Source organism: Cryptomeria japonica, chromosome 9 (genome assembly GCF_030272615.1).
Source record: "Cryptomeria japonica chromosome 9, Sugi_1.0, whole genome shotgun sequence".
Lineage (NCBI taxonomy): Eukaryota > Viridiplantae > Streptophyta > Pinopsida > Cupressales > Cupressaceae > Cryptomeria > Cryptomeria japonica.
In genome coordinates, this window is record NC_081413.1 from 263,423,698 (window position 1) to 263,446,119 (window position 22,422).

Consider the following 22,422-nt stretch of genomic DNA (forward strand, 5'->3'; position numbering starts at 1 on the left):
TGTGTTGTTATTGGCATATTCCCTCTTTTTATTAATTCATTCATGTCATGTAGAATGCATTTCTTAGACAATCATTTTTTCCACAAAACATTTACCATATAAGATTGCATCACATAAACAAAAGATATTTATTCATTCATATAACATCACATTTAGATTGCATTATAAATCATGTTACATCCCCAAATCCATCACACATGCATACATAAAGCATAAAACCATTCATCCTGCATCCAAAAACTATGTCAGCAACACATCATAAACATACATATATAAGCATCCACTCTGCATCACAAAATAAGTCAGCATATCCATGATTGTATCCATTCATGACATCGTCAGAAAAATAACAATAATCCATAACAATAAATGTCACATGTCATCTGCCACTAATAAAATCATGTATATATATAAAGAGGAAAATATGTTTGTCATGATACAATGATCGCCTCGAAGGGACAATATATAGTACACAAGCAAAAACGGGGAGCTAGCTCTCCCCACCTGTCTCTCCACCTCCCTCTGCTGTACCTCCTCCCCCTGATCCTCCTGCCTCCCGACCTGGTGGCCGAAAACCCACTGATCCCCCTATCTGCTGACTCTAATTCGGTCACTGACTATGAGTCCTCTAAGACCGTACACTCTCAGTGTACAAGGCTGCTCACTGCCCTATAGGCACTACCCCATGATAAAGCCCCCTGTAATACTGCGCCTCTCGGGCTAATCTATCTGCCCTCTCCCGCTACTGCAGACTATCAAAAAATATCTGTGCCAATCCTGTTGGAACCAATACCTACCGGGTTGCATCCATCTCCCCTGTAGTCGTGTCGTATCTGCCTCTGCCCTCTGTACTCTAGCACGTAACCCCTCTAACTTGGCATCTTGCCAACGAAGAACATCCTGTAATCTTGTTATAGCTATCCCTGTCCAGGCCTCCTCTAGCATCCTCTCTGCCTCCTCCCCCTCCACCCTCAAGGTATCCACCTCCGTCCTAGCAGTATGCAGACTCTCTGTCAAATCGGATGTCTCCTGAGTCAGTCAAGCCACCTTTGCCTCCAGACTCTCCCCTCGAGCCCTCTCTACCTGCAGCTCATCCTCAATAGAATGAAGCCTCGTCCGATAGTCATCCCACTCCTGCTATAATTAGTCAAAATCAGCCTGTGATGGTCCTCCCCTCTCCCCTGCCTGTGCCTTAGAAATATCCATGGGCACAGCCTCTCCATCTCCAACTGCAACCTCCTCTCTCTCGCCAACTGTGGCCTCTGCACCATCTCCCACTGCGGCACCCCCTCCATCTCCCTCCTCCTCCGCTGGCCCCCTCTGCCATACAACTCGAACTCTCCTCTGCTCTCCGCCCACACTGCGACATGCCCGAACTACAACTCTCTCCCCTAGACCATCATCCTCCCCACCTGCCACCTGGTCAACCCTCGGCTCTAGCTCCTCATCATCCAAAACTCCTAAAATAGTAAGCCGCACTGGCAAGTGCCCCTCCCACCAGCTTTGATAACCACCTATCACCCCTGGGTCCTCCCCTGCACCCATCCGCTCATCCCAGACTGTGTGAGAAGCTGTCTGAAAGCTCATCCGCCCATCCAAGGGACTCACTGTACGCCCCCCAATACCTCACCTCTCGGGTAATCCGAGGATACAATGGAATATCCCCCACTATGTCTTGTACCTGCCCAAGCTATCGAGCCACCCTAAATGGAGCATATTACTCTATAATATACACTGACCTACCAAAAATCCACATCTCAACTCCTGCCCAATGAAGTTGTCAATCATCCCTCCACCGCTCGCACCCCAAAAATGGCCTCCATGTAAACTGTGCCAGCTTATCTAGAATCTACCTCCAAAACCACACGGACGTTGTCTATGTATAGTGCAGCAGCCCGTTGTACCTGTCGACAAATGGCTATCGTGGCCACCTGTCCTGAACACCCACTGGCCAAGTCACTGCAATATGCTCCCACACCCAGATGTGTAACAGTGTAACACCCATAGATAAACTGACATACTCTCAGTAAGTCACCAGGTGCATGTCATGATAGAGCTGGGCTAGCATCACTGAGCCCCATGCATACTGAATACCATCGTGAATCATGAAATATAAACATCAGCTCCACCCTAAAGGATATCTGTGTCGACCTAAGTCCAGTAACATCCGCCCACTCAAAAAACCACAAATCACCAAAACTAGTCAAGGAATCTAGCGAATGGCCATCACTCAACCCAAGTGCATCTGGCTCCTATCCAGCATCGGTGGCATCTCATACTCGTACACCTCCCTCAAATAGAAATCAGCTACATCCAACTAATACTCTGGGATCACGCCAAGAATGGGGATCTTCAAGATCCTCCAAACATCTAATAAGGTGATTGTTGCCTCTCTAGTCGGCAAACGAAAGGTGTTATATCGACTATCCCACCTCTCCACTAGCGCAGTCATCATAGCAATATGCACTCGAATCCTCAGCCATCTACATAATGTAATCCCAAGGCATCCAAAATCTCTAGCTCATCATGACCTAACTCGCAGTAGAGACTCATCATGGGAGGCCAATGCTCCCTCGAGGACAGTGGCCCACTCTCCACCTGTATCCATTAAACCAAAGCATTATTCCAAAAATTCTTTCCTCATCCCTCCAACCAATCATTATCTTTCTCTCATGCCAAAAATGATAAGTAAAAAATGCATCCCCGCTTTTCCTAGGCACACGCGCTGATCTACTCAGCGCTCGTGCCAAAATCGTGACGCACGCGCCATTCTACAGGCGCTCAAGCCAACAGAGCTCCCCCTTCTTTTGTTTCCTTCTTTTCCCCCTGTCAACGTGAGCACCCGCGTTATCCCTTGGGCGCCCGCACCAAAGCACTTGCACCCGCGTCAAAGTGTGAGCGCTCGCGCTAAAGCGCGAGCACCCGCACCAGTTCACCATAGCCCTCCCAAATTTCCCCTAACTTGACCAACTTCTCGTGAGCGCTCGCGCTAATAGCGAACGCTTGCACTAGTCTAGGGGCGCACACACTGAAAAAGTGATCAGCGCGTGCGCCTCGCCTAATTTTACCCCCTATTTCTAGCCCTAAACAATTGCAAAAAATCAAAATTCCAAAGAAGGGATGGTCCTACTCATCGGTGGTCCATAGCTCGTCGGTCAGTCGAATCGTCAGATCCTCTCAGCATGATGATCTCGAATAGGAATGCGGTCCATCTCTCCTTCTTTTCTTCTTCGCTCTGAGTGGCTCCAAGGCTTGTGTGTGAAAATGACCCCTCATCAGGCCCGTTGTGGCTTATATGGGCCCCCAGGAGGGCCCATTTTCCTCTGCAGTCTAGCATATCATATTTCTTCTCCCTCCATTTCCTCACCAATGCTTCATATTTCTTCCTCAATCATCTTGTCCATCCTAAATTCTTTTTTCTTTTTTTTTCGAGAATTTTTCGCCAGTTTTTTCTGAAAAAATTCTCAAGGGGGCATACACTCCCCTACGCTTTACGCTGGGGCATCCCTTTCTTCTTCTATCTTCTACGCACCACCAAAAATATTATAATTATTTTCTATAATAATTATTGTTAATTCCTCACATAATTAATTCTAATTCTGATCATGTCTTATATAGGATGAATCCTTCCTGAAACCAGACGTTGTGATCAATCGTGTTTTATACAGGATGAATCCTTCCTAAAACTAGACGTTGTGCTCTGATCATGTCTTATACAGGATGAATCATTCCTGAAACCAGACATTGTGATCAGTCATGTCTTATACAGGAAGAATCCTTCCTGAAACCAGATGCTGCACTCTGATCATGTCTTATACAGGATGAATCCTTCCTGAAACCAGACATTTTGATCAGTCATGTCTTATACAGGATGAATCCTTCCTGAAACTAGACGCTTTGATCATCTATGTCTTATACAAGATGAATCCTTCCTGAAACCAGAAGTTGTGATCAGTCATGTCTTATACAGGATGAATCCTTCCTGAAACCAGACGTTTTGATCATCTTTGTCTTATACAGGATGAATCCTTCCTGAAACCAGATTGGATATAGATCTTATCAATCGAATTAAACAATATTGTTCTTTGAATCAACGCGTCATCACACCTTGCTTCAAAGAGGGGCAAAATGTAGATACTTAAAAATAATTATTTTAATTATTTTAAGTTCCTCACATAATTAATTAATTAATTGTGTTAGTTCAAATTCGCCTCAATATTAATTAAATATAATTAATATGGTCACTATAGTATGTGACTGATTTATTTAATAAATCAATCCCTTTCTCTATTCTTCTAAAAATTGAATTCTCACAAATCCTCCTCTTGGCTAATTAATTTCAATTAATTAGTTAACCTGCATGATTCCTACAAATCATCTTCTTAATTCATCATTGACCTAATAAAGTCTTCTAGAAACTTCCTAAACTCACTTAACCTTATTCTTCCAATTTTTAATTCCCTCCACTCATTCTCTCTCCTAGTCAAATCCTCCTACAAATCCTAATCCCACCTAACACTTCCTCTAATCCCCTTCATAATGAGTTGCTAGTGACTAATCATCATGATTAGTCACAAAGTCAACCCCTTGTCCCTTCCATCCAACCACTAGCTTTTAATGCTCTTTTCCTAGGTGAATGTGAGATTTTCAAGATCTCACATTCCTCTAGGCATTCCCTCTCCCAAGGAATTTTCAATTCCTTCTTATTCCTCCAATCCCTATGCTTACCCCTTTTTGGAGAATTTTTAATTCCTCCTCTCCATTCTTCAAGGAATGTCACATCCCTTGCTCCTCTCAAGGCACATGGGGAAGTCTTCCCAATGTACTTTGTTCTTCCCAAGGTACCTTGGGAGTCTTCCCAATGCACCTTGTGGAGTGTGGAGACAAGAAATGCCTTTAATGCATATCTCTTGGACTCCACACCCTCTCTTGGGTCTTGTGAGAGCTCACAAGCAATCCTAGCCATTCATCTTGAATCCATCTTAGCCATTCATTCTTCCTCTCCTCTTCCTATAAATTGAGGACTTCTTCCCTCCATTCATCATCTCCAAATTTAACAATCTCATGCTGCCCATTTGAGTTCAAAAAAATCATCAAAGCACCCAAACTATAGCCAAATTCATACTCATCCATCACTTAGCCACTTATCCATCCATCTCATCCTCCCATCTATCATATTGTGCACATTTGTGGAGAGACATCCACATCAAGCAAGTAAGAGGAGCCCATCCAATCAAGTTGAAGAGAGAGGCGCTATTCAACTTCACCAAAGGCTCAATCTGAGGGAGAGGTAAAGGTTTGCAAGGTATATGCATCTTATTTAGGTCTTTATGTGGTTTTATGCATGTTTCATATTTTAACATCTTTTAATGTTTTATTTGTGCACTAACCACTTGAAATCCCCTTGCTAACCATTTTCCCATCTTCATTACCATTGAATCTATTGGGTCTAGGATTATCGTTTAGAAAATAAGGAAAATTATGGTAAGCCTTACTTCTACATACATTAGCAGTGTGTCCTTCCTTGAGACAATTAAAGCAAACGGGTTTGAACTTTTGCTTACCTTTATCCTTTGGTGTTGGTTGCTTCTTTGATGCTCCATCTTTTGTTCTAGAGGTCTCACCTTCCTCATATTCAGAGAAACCAAGTCCATTAGTATTCTTTACCAGTTTAGTTGATTCAAGCTTTTGCTCTAGCTTAACAGAGCTCTTATTGAATTTGGCAAGTATTTCCTTTGACTCAGTAAGTTCTTTGGCAATCGCAGCATTAGATTCCTTCAAGGTTGCATTCTCAGAAATAGCCATGTTTATTTCACCTTGCATTTCCTCTTTTTCTACTTTGCTCTCTTGGAGATGAGCGATAAGTGCACTGATCTCTTGCTTCAGCTTGGAGATCTCATGATCTTTATCTTTTACCAGATCTTCAACTTTCCTCTGGTTCTCAAGCTCTTGACACATTCTAATAGTCAGTCCTTCAAGTTCCCTTCTCAGGTTGGCATTGGACTCATTCAGTTTTTCAAATTCTTGAACTAGGGCTTCCATGTCCGCTTCATCAGAAGAACTATTTTTAGTTAGCTCCATCTGTTTTTCAGCATGCTCTCTTCTTTTTGCCTGAGAGGCCTTATATTTGACTTTAAGTTCATCATAGGCTTGCTCAGTCTGAGTGAGCCGATGAGTAAGTTCCCTCATAGTGTATTCCCCCATATCTCTTTCCAAGTGGTTAGACTTATAGAAAGTTTGACTCTGATACCAATTGATGAATACTAAGAGGGGGGTGAATTAGTATACCAATTAATATTGAACTCAAACACATTAACAGTCTAGCAGTGAACCGATATAACAATTTAACTAACAAATTGGTTAACACAAATGCAAACCAAATAGCAAGGCATTCACCCACAGAAGCACAATCACCATAACAAAAGAGATTTTGACGTGGAAACCCAAATGGGAAAAACCACGGTGAGATGAAACTCACAAGTAACTATCTGCAGAATAGTAACCAGACCGGTTAAGGTCATACAATGTTCTTTACTAGAATAGATCTTGTTAGGAATCTCAATCTTTGTTAGGAGATAAGTCTGATTAAAGACTACCTTGTGAGAGGATGTCAGATCCACAGATGTGATCACCTTGCTAGAGGATTTACAAAGGCTTTTTTGGGCCTACCTGGTTAAGGGTTTCTGACTTGTCAAATATGTGAGTAATCAACAAGTGAATGATCTAGCAAATCACACAGTCTGCTTGGTTAGATCCATGATAGCTCATTGCTAATGCATTTCAGCATTACTTAAATCTTCATTAAATCCACACTCTGTTACAGCACACAGACTTGATCTTCTCTATTAAGATCGCACATACAAGAACTCATCAACCACCGAAAACCCTAACAGCTACACACCCTAAAACCCTAGACATGATATCCTTAAAAATGAATCTGATTTCATGTCGGTCCAATAGGATTATATTGCAAGTTCCTAGGTTCATTGTATCTAGACACATTTAATAACATGGCATAAAATCACCGTCAAAGTGTTGGTGGATGGTAACTCATCACAAAAATACCGGTTGGTAACTCATCACATAGTATTGTCGGTTCATACAACTTTACTGATTATCGGTTGGTAACTCATCACAGAGTAATACCGGTTCATACAACTTTACCAATTACCGGTTGTCAAAAATGAAGAGTGGGAAAATGATAACTGCCACTTTAGTTCCTTCACACCGCTTGAGATCCTCGAACCGCTTGAGGTCTTCATACCGCTTGGGATCGGTAGACACTTTCTGCAAAAACCAATAGCCTAAAGGCTATAATACATAATACCAGTTTGGAACAAAATACCGGTTGAGCATAACTCATACATACAAAAGCTGTTCCCAAAGCAAGTCTGTGTCCATCAATGACAATCACAACATAAACATCAAAAATGCCAACAAAAACCACACCACACCCCACATTGCCAAGGTTACCCTTTGAAGTGCCATCAAAGTTGATTTTCATCCAGCCATGAGGAGGAATTTCCCATTTCACACCTTCTCTAGGATTAGCCTAAAAGATGTCACTTCCCTTTAATCTCCAATTCTTGAAAATAATATGATCATCCTAATCTTTGGGGTTGGCTATTCCACCCATGATGTTGATATTCTCCACTGTATTTCATTTGATTTTCTCAAAAATTATTTGAGTCTTAGATGCCTTCTCTCTTAACACTCTTTCATTTCTCTCTTTCCGTATTCCCCAGCAAATATGAGGTAAAGTCAATCTCCATGACAAAATTATAGCCTTATTCCTTGAGGGGTGATGCCATGAATTAAAAACCTCTTGGAAAGATTCTGGAAAGACCCAACTGATATTGAAGTAATCCAAACATCTATCCCAGATGTCAGCAGAGAAGGGACAATGGAAGAACAAGTGGTTAATGGTTTCCTCATTCTGCATACAAAGAAGACAAACACTAGGCATACAAAATCCTCTAATTTTGAGGTTATCAATAGTCAAAATTTTATTTTGAAGGAAAGTCCAGAAAAAAATATTAATTTTGGGGATTAGGCCTTTCACCCAAGCCTTAGCCCAGTAAGGACTCTCCAAATTACAAAACTGCTGATTATAGAGAGAGGCAACAAAAAATTTACCATTTGCTATAAGTTTCTAGATTAGCTGGTCATCATCATCCACCACCACCATGGAATTCATAATTTTGTTCAGATTACCAAAGGAGGGGTCAACTGGGGATAAATCCTTCCATTGTCCATTAGTCCAGTAGTCACCCACCATAGTGCCATATTTTTCCTTACACTGATTCTAAAATTTGCCCCAATCAGGGCTATCACTCAACAGGAAGTCAAGCAACCAAGAGTCTTCCCAAAATTTAATGAAATTACCTTTCCCCACCTTCCATTTCACACCTTTGGCAATTAGATCTCTAATTCTTGTAACATTTTTCCAGATATTAGAGCCAATCGGGATATCTTCAGCATTGAGGAAACTTTGAAGGGTAGGAAATTGTATTTTATACTTGTCGTCCCATATCAATTTCCATTCTCCCTGAGTGTTATAACCTCTCCATATCTTCTTAGCCATAATAAATTGTTATGATCTTGTTTGCAACTAATTTCTTGAATGTTGTCTCAAGTGTCTCTCCCAATGGAGTGTATTTTCTTCGAGGCTTTGATGGTGTTTGAGTGTTCACTTGATTTCTTGTATTGGATTAACTTGCATTGGGGAAAGTTACTTTTGGTTTTACATCATTTGCATCTACTACCCCATCATTGGCTGTGTTCTTATTCTTATTCCAAAAGCGGGTTTTGTCTTTCCCATTTGAGTCCTCTTTGTTTTCTTTGATAGCTTTATAACACCTTGTTCAAAGAACTTTCTCAGTTGCTAATCCTTTCTTCATGACTTCCTTGAAGGTAGATAAAAAAGCTTTTCTTAGCTCATATCCAATATCCTTGTTAACATTTTTAGTGAACATTTCTACCATTTTTTTTTGTGGGATATCACAAGAGCATCAACTAGAAAGACCTCTCCATCATTGTAAAAATGGAGAGAAAGATTCCCCATTTCTCTGTTTGGTATTTTACAAGGTAGTCACTAACACATTTGTTTCAATGTTGTAGGAGAAGTGTTGTATGAAAGCCTCTGCTAGATCACTCCATGATTTGATTCCAAGTGGAAGTTGGGAGAATCATTCCATAGCTTGTCCACCTAAGCTTTGTGGGAACAATATCATCAAGTAAGTTTCTTCTCCTACTACCTCAATGCAAGTTGTGAAAAAATCTCTTATGTGTGCCTTAAGATCCCCTTTCCCTCTATGCTTGTCAAATTTTGGTGTCACAAAATGTGGAGGAAAAGGAGGCATTGGAATACTTATGTCAAATGGGTAAGGACATATGTCTTTCATCGTGTACTGCTACTTTGGTGTATTCATGTCCGCCAATTTCTTTTGCAAATCTTTGATTTGTTGTTGCAAGTCATTCTTGGGTGGTGTCTTTTCTCTTTGAGCTAGTCCCATTCCTGAGCCACCAGGTGGAGGGGGAGGGATATAGTGCATGTATGGATGATATTAATCATAGATGTGTTCATATGGAGGAGGAACATAGTTATATCTTGGATATGGACCAGTTGGTATGGTATTGTAATGAGGAGCACTAGGTCTAGGTCGATACATGTTATGACCATGAGGATAGGAGGTATCATAAGAGTGATCTTGAGTATTTCCCCCACATCTGACGTGGGATTTCCTCGTGTCAATATTTTGAATGTTTTCTTGGGTGTAATTTTATGCATTGGTATGATCTTGGGTATCATCATGAGCATGTATAGAGGTAGTTCTCCTCCATGGGAAAGAACGAATACGAGGTTGTTCATGAGAGTTCCTAGTAAAATTGGCATGATCATAAGTATTGGGAACTTTTGGTTTTTGAAATAAGCATGAAGGTGACTCGGGCACTAAACGCTCTCTCCTATTACCACCATTAGGTCCTCTAGGATTTGCATTTGTTTGATTTCCTTGATTAGGGTCCTCTTCTATAATTTGTGACACATCAAAATCCTGAGGTAGTTTCATCCCACTTTGCGCCATGAATTGAAAGAAGTATTGTCTATCTCTTCTCATTATTTCTTCAACCAATCTATTGAGCCTTGGATCTATGATATTCTCTTCAATGTCTGTGGAAGTGATAGATGCATTTTCATTATCATTGTTGTTCTCATTGTCATTGTCTGGTATATTACTGTGATTGTCAAATGGGCTGTAAAATTCGTCTCCATCAAACTCATAGGTACTCATGTTGAGAGATCTTAGAGCTTCTTCGGCTTCTTTTCTAGACCTTTGGGAATGGGTTTGAACCATGAACTTGACCTTGGCTAAAATGAAAGATGGAAGAAAATATGAAGACTATGGAAGACCAAGAAAGGATATGAGATGGAATGAGAATCTAGGGTTCTCTTGCAATATCCAAAATATCGGTTCAAGATATGTGTGATCTAAATTAAGGTGTGGCTTCCAAAGAGATGATAGATCTCTTGATAAGGTAAGTTGACCTTGACTAAAGATGACCAAATGGGACCCTAAGATGATAGATCTGATGTGGGAACCACTTCATGATATTCTATAGTATGTTTGCAAAGTGTGATAGAGACAAGCAAAGTAATCTTTTGACTCAATTTTGGAAGATATGTATGAAGGAGTGCAAGTGAAGGAAAATGATTGACTAGGTGTGACCATGACAGTTTGACTGAAAAATGAAGCCCTATAGGAAGCAGCCTTAGAAGCTCTTTGAATCTGAAAGCTTAAGTCCTTTTTCTCTTGACAAATATTTTACAATTTCTTAGTTCTTAACACAGACATAGTTTAAATAAACCCAGACGTGATTTCTAATCAGAGATGCAGTTACAGTGAATACAGACACATTTTATAATAATAGTGACACTTTTAAGTTTGAAAATCATAGACAAAATTTTGTCTTGCACAGACGCGCTTTCCCAATAGAGACGTAGTTTATGATAACCCAGACGTAGTTTCTTGAAATGTTGACAGTTTTCTGATAAAATGTGACAGTATAATTCTCTGATACCCAGACGTGATTCTTCTCTACACAGATGCGTATTTCCAACACAAACGCGATTTAAGCTGACATAGACGCAATTTTGAAAATGTTTTGCAATTTTGTCCAATTGTGAAGTTGTTGAATGTGACCAAATCTCAATGTTCTGACTTTTAGTGACAAGAAAGCACAGCAAACAATGAAGACACAATGGCTGAAGGTGTATGTCTGATTTGAAATAAAAACATGCAAGCACAAATCCTAAGGCTAGCCAGGACAATAATTCTTGGATCTCACTTGGTTTCCCAATTATGCTTATTCAAAGAAGATACTTAGATGCTTGACCCCACTAGCTCTACTCCACGACACTCACTTCTCCAGGGCAGCCAAACACCAATCCCCATGAAAACTCCCCATTGCGAACTTTGTATCTCTTCTAAGAATTGTAAGAATGTGAGACGGCATCAAAGGTTTGACCTCCTATACTAACAACTAGAAGGTTTTTGGCTTCTAAAACAAGGGGTTTTTAGTAACCTGGGCATTCGTTCGAGTGGCCATAATCAGTAGTGTGTTGTGCTCCGTTGAGGAAGGCCTCCCATTCTTATAGAGGTTACGCTCCACAAGGTTTTACATGTCACGTGGATACTAAGGGAGTCATAGCGATGTTATGGCAGCATGTAACACTCATCGCTTGCAACTTTCATCACAAACACTCTTATTTATAGTGGTTCAGAAGAGCTTGGTTTTAGCCTATTACCACTTGGGTTGTTCCATCTCACTTGGCCTTATGGGCTACTTAAGAGGCAGGCCCTCTAAAAGGTAAGATAAGAAGAGCCTATTTCTCAAGACACAAAAGACACTTGTTAATTTTAGAGCACCAATTGAAGTGTTTACTAGACAATTAGATTCAAATCAAGTCTTCGTCAAACATCCTGCACTAAATGTCATTAGTAGTTTTTAGAAAATACCCCCTCCCACAAGCACACAAGTTAGGTTAATTTCAGAAATCAAAATCAAAATGTGAAATAGGGGGCCTTTGACAAACGTTATTTCTTTTTCAAACAGCTACACCACTTTGGTAGTCCAATCAAGAGGGTTAGGTCAAAATCAATATCTAAAAAACCAAAAAATTAAAGTGAAATGAAAACTAAAAAACATAGATGCGGCTATACTAAATGCAGACTCGAAAAGAAAACATGGACGCAAAAACAGAAGACACGGACGCGATTTCAAAAATCTAGACTTGAAAAAGACAAACCTACCCCTACAAAACCTACAGAACAAAAACATGATAATATGAAACCTAGACGCGATTATATGTTAGAGATGTGGGGTGAACTCACAATAATGGTTCCCACTTTTTTGCCACTTTTGACACTGAGATGTACATTTTTAAAATAATATTCAACTTCCGAGAACTATAACTTTTAAACTATTAAAAATTTGAAGATGATGTAAATTAGTGATTTCTAGCATTTTGTTTTTAGATTCTATATACATTTTTTTCAAATTTTTTTGAAGGATTTTTTTAAAAATTTTCCATCTCCCTCGAAAAGTAGTTTTTTACAACAAACTACATTTTTTAAGAGTGATGTGCCTCCCGAAACGCATAACTTTTTTTCTATAAATGATAAAAACTCAATTCTTTCGAATTTTGGTTTGTAACATCAATATCCAGGGCTTTCATTTGGTTTTATAGTGATATGCTCAATATTTTTCATTTTATAAAGTTTTGAAGTCCGACTAGTCATAATTCAAACATAGGTTTACGTTTGAACACATAACTTGTTCTATATAAATCGAAATTCAATTTTATTTTTTTTGTTAGAAAGAAGACATCAATACCAGGGGCATAGATATTTTTCAGAATTTTTTTGAATTAGTTTCTTATTTTTCCCAATGCATTGAACAGAGAAGTTCATGTTCGGTGAAAAACCAATTTTCCATAAAATTAAAAAAACAAGAACATAATAAATTCAAAATATAACAAAATTATACTCATTGGAAAGCTTGCTTCGAGTACTACCATCTAATATTTTTGGGTTATCAAGATTATTTCATTCATGCTTTGAACCAGAGCTCCGAAGTCATTAATTCTTCAGAACTCTGAAATTTTTTGGGAGAAACCCTTAGTTTGCAGGTTCGAACGAACACGAGTTCGAGCGAATTGGGTTCACTCGAACCAATAAGCTCAATTTTGGCACGCACATTTTTGTAACTGTCATGTTCGAGCGAACCCAGCAATTTTTAACTGTCGGCTTTCATTCGAACTCTGGCCGATGCATTTTTCGTTTTTTTTTTCATTTGTGGAATCGTATAAATGTCCATAATTTTTTTTCGTTTTTTATCACCCAAATGATTAAAATAATTTGCATTTTTGGATGAGAGAAGACATTTGAAAATTATTTTGAAGGCAATAATTTGAAGGTTTTTTGTAAAAGCATGGGGAACAAGAAGAGAAGGCAAAATTAGACTTCAAGGAATTATTCTCCCAAAACAGAAGAAAGATATCGAGAACAAAGAAGACAAAGATATCATGATGCAAGTATGTATTTTTAATTTTATTTCTATTTAATTTAATATGTATTACGTATCAATTAATTAGAATTCAATATTTTTTATCTAATATTTTTAATAGGATTAAAAATAATTTTGTTTTAATTGGAAAGCATAATTAATTTGAGATAATACATGTGTATTTGCAAATTTCAAATTCCATCAACTTGCTTGTTGTGTAATTGCATTTTTCTCCTATATAATTAAGTTCATTTATAATAGATAAGACCTATTAAGTCATAAAATTAATAAGACCTATTATGTCATAATTTCTAGGTTCTAAATTATATATATTGAATATTTAATCTACATGTACAAGTAATTTCATTTGATAGGTCCTTTAATATCACATAATATATGTCTTAAGGGTAGTTAAGTATATTAATTGTGAAATGTTTTTTCAAATGTGGTCATATTGATTTTAATAATAAGGCCTATTAGGACTATTACATTGATTATAGGTCTTAAATGTGACATAAATTTATAACCTATTAAACATGTTGAATAATTTAGGTGAACTATTTATATTCAACTTCACGTACATGCAAAAACATTTCAGATTAGGAGGTCTATTAAGCAATAATAGGTCTTAAATATACACACATGTGACAAATTATAGTCCACTTACATTATGGTCCATAACAAATTAATATGAGGTCACCTAAGTTATCGTATGCATGCATCAAAATATTTGTACTTTTAATTTTCAAAATTGGAATTTCTAATTTATCAAAATTTTATTTTATGTGTTAAATTAGTGCTCAAAATTAGAGATTGAACTTTAATCCTAACCTGAGAACAAATTGAACTTTAAACCTAAACAGGTAATTTAATTAGAGTTATAACAATAAGGTCCTGAAAGTAATTAAATTTAATAAACCAAATTGAATGGGCTAATTTTAACATGTAAAGCTTTAAGCCAAATTCACCCCTATTCTTAATCCTAATTGAATAATCTCTGATTAATTCAAGAACCTTACACAAACTCTTAAAGTATGTGCAGAATGGGCAAACGAACCTATTGAAGAACACAATATAGTTGATGAACATAGGGAGGAGATTGTCCAAGTTGAACCAATGGAGACCTTTGAAGGAGAGGGGTCAGGCTCCTTACCTCCTACCACTGATATGGATGAGCATATTGTGGATCTAGCTAAATAGGTGAAGAGAAATATTTCTTATAAAAATTTAGATCATTTACTTGAAATGGATGTGGATGAGTTGAAACGTCTCAGTGAAGAACCTAGACATACTAAAAGGAGGTCAATGAATAAAAGTGGAAAAGAAATAATGTCGCATTTCAACAATCTTGATACTACACTAGAAAAAGCTCAATTGTTATCAATTGTACTTACTCATAAAGACTTAATAGATCCAATGAAATTGTTGGGTATAGATACAACAAGTCAAAAGAGGAAATCTTCTCAGCTACAAAAATCTATTGTTGATAATGTTAAGAAAGGTTTGGTGAACATTGGTATAAAATATCGAAAACTAGATAAGACCATTTCAAGAAGAGTGATGTTGACATCTTTAGTAAATGAAAGATTGCCTCAAAAAAGACAAATCTCTTCACTGTCATCTGAGTTTGGTTTTAGTAGAAGGACAATATCTAAATATGTTAAAAGGAGAAAGATTTTGGATGATACTACCTCAGAAGGGAATTGGGCAATTATGTGTAGAGCTCCTCATTCTGATAGAATTGAAGATGTTGTTAGGAACTTTGTGACAAGTTTTTGGAATGATAATACTTGCCCTTCATCAAATAGTAGAGATGTTATCAAGCAAAGGATTGGTCCTGATTTTTATGATCTCCATGTAAAACATTGGATAGACACAACAAAACATGAATTGTATGTATTGTTTACTAAAAAAAACCCTCATATAAAGATTGGACAAACCATGTTTGAACGGTTAAGGCCATATTATGTGAAGTTAAACAAAGTTTTCGAAACTTCTTGTTGTCGTTATCACATCAAATTTGACTTGTACTATCAGGTGTTTCGAAAGATTAGAGAAGATAATGATGGTTATGAAAATGCTCCTCCTAAACGAACAAGTCAATTCATAGCATCCATCTTATGTGATAAATCAGATGATAATGCAACCGGTCAAATAAATTGCATAAGAGGAATTTGTGGAACATGCGGGGACTTGGCTAAATTGCCTTTGAGAGATGAAGATACTGACATGAGGAAGATGGTAAATTGCAAGAGTTACAAGTACAAAAAATTTGAAACAAAATTTGGAAAGGAATCTACAAGACTAGATTATGTAGAAGAGGAAATACCTATTGGAACATTTATGGAAAAATTTTGTAAGTTGATAAAACCATACATATGCCATGGTTTTTTTGCCAAGTGGCAAGCAGAACAATTTAAAAGATTAAGAGACACTTTCCCACTTGGAACTATTCTATCTATAGTTGACTTTGCAGAGAATTACTCTTTTGCACATCAAAAAGAGATTCAATCAGAGTATTACTTTTCAAAGCAAATCACTATTTTCGTGCATGTGTGTTATCGACATGCACAGATGAATTTGGATGGTGTTGATAGTACATTTGAAAATTTTGTCATTAAGAAAGAGTACCACTTCTATATCAGTGATGATAAGGAGCATGACACACTTTTTGTACAACATTGCTTTAAGAAGTTTTTTGAATATTTGAAAGATAGAGGCATAACAATAGTTAAACATTTTATTTGGTCTGATGGATGTGCGGCACAATTCAAATCTTCGAGGCCATTTTATGCACTATGTAGATATCATCAAAATGACAAAATACCACATGTTTGGAGTTTTTTTGAGAGTGGTCATGGAAAGGGTGAACATGATGGTGCAGGAGCTTGTATCAAACGTGCTCTAAGAAAGCATCAAATAAAGTACACAGGAGAACATATAGAAAATGCACATGATGTTGTTGAATGGTGTAAGAAACACTTTGAGCAACCTAATTATCCTGGGGAATCATCATCGAGAACATATAAGCCCATTCCATATAGAGTGTTTTGGGAGATAACCGGTACGTGTTCTCTTTTAGTATTTTATTTTATTTTTTTTAATTTAACAACTTGATCTACACGTACATTCTTGTACACATGTACATTTTGTAGATGTGGATAGAAAATCAATGCATGGATGCAAGAGTGTGGAGAGGACAAGATCTTTGCATTGTGTCATGAGTACAGATAATCGCTCATAGACATTATACACTAGGGATTATTCATGTTTTTGTTCTGAATGCATTTTCGAAAACTATGTTGATTGCAAGAACCAAGAGCTTGGATATGTTAGTGAATGGAAAATGGTGCCACTAGATGTTTCTGACACATATGAGGATTCAAATGAGGATGAAAACTTTGAAGACATTCCTTTGATTTCTGGTGATTACGATCATATTTCAGGATTGCTTAAAAAAGGTACATACATGATGTACACATGTAAACATTTCCTTAAAAATGACATATAACTTAGAATTTATTTAACTTGTGTCAAATTGCAGGAGATATTTTTGCAATCATAGTAGAAGATGGAAATATAGAAGGTGTTAGTTATTATTTATTGCGTTGCACAGAAGAGAGAAAGAAGTTATCAAAATCTGAGATGAGTGATGGAATGTCATTTCCCACAGGTTTGAGTTCTGATTTGAATATGTACATGTACAAATCGCTTATGTGAAATTTTTTAATTTCTCACGTTTCTTATATACATGTACATGCAGGATCAGTTGTAGTGCAAGGGACATATTTCAAACAAGTTAAAATTGTTCAACATGGGATTCATTTCACTAAATACCAAATTGACAACAAGGTATATCAGTATAGTCACTTGGTCATTGTTGTTGGCCTAATTCTTCAAACAGTTCCACGTCGAGGGCGGTCTCAAAAGTGGAGACTAGATAGTGAAGATCATGACAAAATATTAAGTGTTATTGAAGAGCGTTGTGAACCACTTGATGTGGTATGAACTATATATACATTTAGTAATCCACATGAATTGAATTTTAATGTAAGTTCAAGATAAATTCTAGATCTCAAGTAACTTGTTTTGAAACTAAAGGATAAATATTTTTTAAGTTTATTTATACATTACATCAAATTAGGATGTATTTAAATGTGCATGTTTAATTGTATGTATTTGTATTTGTATTTGATTAAAAAATGCATATTTAAATTAGAATGTAATATGTACATTTGTAAAATTGATATTTAATATGGAATTAGGACATGTACATGAACTATGAACTATTTAACTACAATATACATACCTAGAAGCTCACATACCTACAATATACATACCTATGTAATATACATACCATGTGAACTATTCAATACATGACCTATTAAGTTTAGTTTGTTCATTTCATACATACTCTTTTGTTTGAAAATCAAACATGTATAATCATACATACTCTTTTGTTTGAAAATCAAACATGTATTTAAATCTAATCTAATCAAAACATGTATAAATCTAATATAATCAAACATGTATAATCTGGTCAAACACAAACTAGGTATAAAGTATAATCTAGAGTCTAAACAAGTCATTGTACATGCATGAAATATACAATCTAATCAAACATGTATTTAAATCTAATTTAATCAAACATCATGTACATAAATCTAGAATATAATCAAACATGTATAAATCTAATATAATCAAACATGTATAAAACTTATAAAGTATAATCTAGAGTCTAAACTCCATGTATAAAGTATAAAGTATAATCTAGAGTCAAACACAAACTAGGTACAAAGTATAATCTAGAGTCTAAACTCCATGTATAAAGTATAAAGTATAATCTAGAGTCAAACACAAACCAGGTATAAAGTATAATCTAGAGTCTAAACTCCATGTACGTGCATGAATATATATAATATGAAAGTATATAAAAAGATAAATGTAAATGAGCTATAAAGTTTGGAGCAAATCAACAGGGATCAAGTCGGCTACGAACTGAGCGACCATTTGAGGGGGAGTCCTGCAAAAGTAGAATTTATTTAAATATTAAATATAATATATCTATCTCTCTAGACGTGCATGTACATCAAATATATGTACCAAAAACCATAACTAACCTGTACACTAACAGCATCTAAAGAATCTCTCCTATGCACATGCTCAGAGCTCAAGGAAGGAGTGACATGAGCTAACTGTCAATTTAAGGATTAGTCCACAATCAATTTAAATGATCTACAAATTAAAACTTAGAACTCTAGACTCTTTATTAAACATGAGATCTATATATATAGATTTATCAGGTACAAATTTGCAATTTATGTATACATATCTTCTAAAATTTTAAACGCACATGTACATTTACATACCTGTGTATCACCTGGAGTAGGTTGTATAGTTTGATCATGTCCCGTGATCATATCAACAACATCACTCGTGCCTGCATATCTCTCTCTAGCCGTACGTATCACTGAGGAGTGCAAGGGGCTAACTAGATGAGTGGGCATCGTGGATGAAGTGTCTGACTGTAGTAGCATGTCCATAAATCCAGTATGGCTCAAATCTCTCAACTGATCCTCAAATGAGTCCAAACCCTCATCTATGATATGTACCTGATCAGCTTGTATCTCCTCCTCAAATGAATCCAACCGGCCCTCATTTGTGATATGGAGTTGATCAGCTCGTAGCTCCTCCTCTGCAGCAACAGAGTGATCTGTAGGTGGGTCAGTACCTGGAGCATGCGTAGAGTGATGAGAATGTTGTGACTTCCTCGGGGTATGCGTCGATGCCATTGTAGCCTAACCATCTCTGAGAATCTCCTCTCTAACATCACCCAATGGTATCCCAAGTTGAGATGAAATAAAACTATAAGCATGTAGTAGGTCCTCGGCTAAATACTGCAACATCTGTACATGTCTACTACCTCCGACTATAGCTGCTACCTCATCTGGGGAGGGGATGCCAGCAGAAATATACCGATCATCTAAATCTGAAGCCCCCCCATGACTAGAAGATGCATGATCTATGGATGATCACGAACGTGGTCGACTCATCATATATCTGCCCACCCTGTCAGAAGATATGGTGGCTGTTGCTGATGCAATCTATCCAATCCTATCAATTGCTTCTCTCTAAGAAGCAATCACAATGTGATCCGCTATGGGTGCCATGGCTGGGACTACTACAAGAAATCTCTGGCCAACAAGGTCCCTGTGTCTAGGCGGAGCTCTATCACGCCTACGATATGCATCTCTATCAGCAATCATGCCCCTCCCCTGTCCATAATATCTTAGAATATCAAGGTAGTTTGGTTTCATCTGACAATGAACCTCAGCAAATACCTGTTGTGCAAAGTATAATGGAATCTGGTCGTTATTAGGATAACAACCATGGGCTGCTAAGAATCGTGGGTAAATCAGTGATGCAACTTGTGGGTCGATACATCTGGTAACCTGATATCCCCTCACCTTACTCTTCTCCTGATATTGTGGGAAGCGTCTCTCCTTGATGGTCTCCTTCGAGACCACCCCCACCACATCAGCAAAAGAATGAGGACCCCTCACCTCACTCCTCAACTGTCTATATATATCCTCTATAACCTCAGGTGAGAATGAGGTATGAGATACTAAGCGGTCCCTCAATGTCTGCAAACTGTCAAAAATGGACGTGCACGTACTCTTGTACACACCATCAGTACGAGGGTCATCTAGTATGGCCCTCAACCTATGCAACTCCCGATCACTGTAATGAAAAATAGTAGCAATGTCAGGCAAGGGGGGATCCTACTGTGGAGGATCCTGCTGTGGTGGCTCCTGATGTGGAGCCTGCGCAGGTGGATCCTGATGTGGAGCTTGCGCAGGTGGATCCTGATCAGGAGCCTGCGAAGGTGGATCCTGATCAGGAGCCTGCGAAGGTATATCCTGGGATGCCATCTATCTAGGTACATTTCATAAAGTTAAAATAAATACGTAAGCAGAGAGAGAGAGAGAGATCATTTTCATGAGAGAGAGAGAGAGATTATATACATATAAATCTTCATGAGAGAGAGAGAGATCATTTTCATTTTCAAAAAATACATGTAAAAATTTCAAATATTTAAGTGAGAGAGAGAGAGAGAACATATATTTCAGATCTAGAGATAACAAATATTTCAAAGAGATAGAGAGATCTAACACGTGTACATATTTAAATCTTTGACATACATAAAAAATTCAAGAATAGAGAGATCTAACACGTCATATGTTAGGACACTATATTATCCTAAGGGGAATGTCATAGGTACAGTAGGATGTTATAAGGGGTCATATGTCACCTACTAAGGGGTCACGCATGTGTCAATGCATGTGTGACCCCTCAGGACCACATACGACCCCTTAAGACACTATGTGATGAACTAAGGGGTATTTTGTTCACACTAGGATTTTATAAGGGGTCATATGTGGTTCTAACCACATATGACCCCTTAGGACACTATATGATCTTAAGGGGAATGTCATATGTACAGTAGGATGTTATAAGGGGTCATATGTGACCTACTAAGGGGTCACGTATGTGTCAATGCATGTGTGACCCCTTAGGACCACATACGACCCCTTAAGACACTATGTGATGAACTAAGGGGTATGTCGTTCACACTAGGATTTTATAAGGGGTCATATGTGGTTCTAACCACATATGACCCCTTAGGACACTATATGATCCTAAGGGGAATTTCATATGTACAATAGGATGTTGTAAGGGGTCATATGTGACCTACTATGGGGTCACGCATGTGTTAATGCATGTTGACCCCTTAGGACCACATACGACCCCTTAAGATACTATGTGATGGACTAAGGGGTATGTCGTTCACACTAGGATTTTATAAGGGGTCATATGTGGTTCTAACCACATATGACCCCTTAGGACACTATATGATTCTAAGGGGAATGTCATATGTACAGTAGGATGATATAAGGGGTCATATGTGACCTACTAAGGGGTCACGCATGTGTTAATGCATGCATGACCCCTTAGGACAACATACGACCCCTTAAGACACTATGTGATGGACTATGGGGTATGTCATTCACACTAGGATTCTATAAGGGGTCATATGTGGTTCTAACCACATATGACCCCTTAGGACACTATATGATCTTAAGGGGAAGGTCATATGTACAGTAGGATGTTATAAGGGGTCATATGTGACCTACTAAGGGGTCACGTATGTGTCAATGCATGTGTGACCCCTTAGGACCACATACGACCCCTTAAGACACTATGTGATGAACTAAGGGGTATGTCATTCACACTAGGATTTTATAAGGGGTCATATGTGGTTCTAACCACATATGACCCCTCAGGACACTATATGATCCTAAGGGGAATGTCATATGTATAGTAGGATGTTATAAGGGGTCATATGTGACCTACTAAGGGGTCATGCATGTGTTAATGCATGTTGACCCCTTAGGACCACATACGACCCCTTAAGATACTATGTGATGGACTAAGGGGTATGTCGTTCACACTAGGATTTTATAAGGGGTCATATGTGGTTCTAACCACATATGACCCCTTAGGACACTATATGATCCTAAGGGGAATGTCATATGTATAGTAGGATGTTATAAGGGGTCATATGTGACCTACTAAGGGGTCATGCATGTGTTAATGCATGTGTGACCCCTTAGGACAACATACGACCCCTTAAGACACTATGTGATGGACTAAGGGGTATGTCATTCACACTAGGATTCTATAAGGGGTCATATGTGGTTCTAACCACATATGACCCCTTAGGACACTATATGATCCTAAGGGGAATGTCATATGTACAGTAGGATGTTATAAGGGGCCATATGTGACCTACTA